At 46.9% G+C, this 2,007-nt stretch overlaps 1 pseudogene; it reads left to right on the plus strand.

Annotated features, from left to right (window-relative positions):
* Positions 1-435: 435 nt before the first annotated feature.
* LOC129038631 (large ribosomal subunit protein uL10-like) lies at positions 436-1,484 on the plus strand (annotated as a pseudogene).
* The last annotated feature ends 523 nt before the right edge of the window (positions 1,485-2,007 follow it).

Consider the following 2,007-nt stretch of genomic DNA (forward strand, 5'->3'; position numbering starts at 1 on the left):
CACAGCAGGGGGTGGGAGAAGAGCAGTTACCTTACCATGATCTTACCATGAAAGCATAACACAATGGGTCGGATGTTCTTCTGAGCAAGTTTCCCTGAGGCAGATATAGTTTAGGGAAAAAGATTATAATGGGTTGGATGGCAATAGAATTTGTTGGATAAGTAAGCAGGTGAACTATGAAGGTAATTAGATAATGGATTAATATCAAAGTAGAGGGAAATTTTTAACGTCCTTCCTCAGGGCTCTCACCAGAACTTATTAATCCCTTTATGAAATCAATGACTTGGCTAAAGGCATGGAATTTGTGATTGGCAGATTTATCATATTAGATCTAAGTGCCAGAACAAACAAACAAATTCTCAGCAGATTAGAGTGATGAGATAATGCTATGAAGATGAACATCAACAAGGATGAAAAGAAGGTCCTCTCGCCAGGCATCCTCGTGGAAGTGACATCATTTTTAAACCCTGCGTGGCAATCCCTGACGCACCGCCGTGATGCCCAGGGAAGACAGGGCGACCTGGAAGTCCAACTACTTCCTTAAGATCATCCAACTATTGGATGATTATCCGAAATGTTTCATCGTGGGAGCAGACAATGTGGGCTTCAAGCAGATGCAGCAGATACGCATGTCCCTTCACGGGAAGGCCGTGGTGCTGATGGGCAAGAACACCATGATGCGCAAGGCCATCCGAGGGCACCTGGAAAACAACCCAGCTCTGGAGAAACTGCTGCCTCATATCCGGGGGGATGTGGGCTTTGTGTTCACCAAGGAGGACCTCACTGAGATCAGGGACATGTTGCTGGCCAATGAGGTGCCAGCTGCTGCCTGTGCTGGTGCCATTGCCCCATGTGAAGTCACTGTGCCAGCCCAGAACACTGGTCTCAGGCCCGAGAAAACCTTTTTCTAGGCTTTAGGTATCACCACTAAAATCTCCAGGGGCACCATTGAAATCCTGAGTGATGTGCAGCTGATCAAGACTGGAGACAAAGTGGGAGCCAGTGAAGCCACACTGCTGAACATGCTCAACATCTCCCCCTTCTCCTTTGGGCTGGTCATCCAGCAGGTGTTCGACAATGGCAGCATCTACAACCCTGAAGTGCTTGACATCACAGAGGAAACTCTGCATTCTTGCTTACTGGAGGGTGTTCCCAATGTTGCCAGTGTCTGTCTGCAGATTGGCTACGCAACTGTTGCATCCGTACCCCGTTCTGTCATCAACGGGTACAAACGAGTTCTGGCCTTGTCTATGGAGATGGATTACACCTTCCCACTTGCTGAAAAGATCAAGGCCTTCTTGGCTGATCCATCTTCCTTTGTGGCTGCTGCCCCTGTGGCCGCTGCCACCACAGCTGCTCCTGCTGCTGCTGCTGCAGCCCCAGCTAAGGTTGAAGCCAAGGAAGAGTCAGAGGAGTCAGATGAGGATATGGGATTTGGTCTCTTTGACTAATCACCAAAAAGCAACCAACTTAGCCAGCTTTGTTTGCAAAACAAGGAAATAAAGCCTTACTTCTTAAAAAAAAAAAAAAAAAGAAAAGAAAGAAAAGAAGGTCACATGTTTTTGACCTGGTAGAAGGGGAAACACTGTCTTGGTATTGTTCCCCAGTCTTTTCACGTCATTCTTCAAATTAAACAAACATTGCATTGAAGGCCTGTTGTGTGCCAGGCACTATGCTAGGTACTAGAAATACAACGATAAATAAGGCACACACCCTAGTATGGAAGACACATATAGGAAACGCCAGACTGTGTGTATTAGTTCGTTCTTGCATTGCTATAAATAAGTACCTGAGACTGCGTAATTATAAAGAATAAAGGTTTAATTGGCTCATGGTTCCTCAGGCTGTACAGGAAGCATGATGCTGGCATCTGCTTGGCCTTTGGGGAGGTCTCAGGACAGTTACAATCATGGCAGAGGGTGAAGAGGAAGCAAGCACATCTTACATGGCCAGAGCAGGAGGGAGACGGGGGCAGGGGTGGTGGAGGGAGGGCTACATACTTTTTTT

Source organism: Pongo pygmaeus, chromosome 5, assembly GCF_028885625.2.
Source record: "Pongo pygmaeus isolate AG05252 chromosome 5, NHGRI_mPonPyg2-v2.0_pri, whole genome shotgun sequence".
Lineage (NCBI taxonomy): Eukaryota > Metazoa > Chordata > Mammalia > Primates > Hominidae > Pongo > Pongo pygmaeus.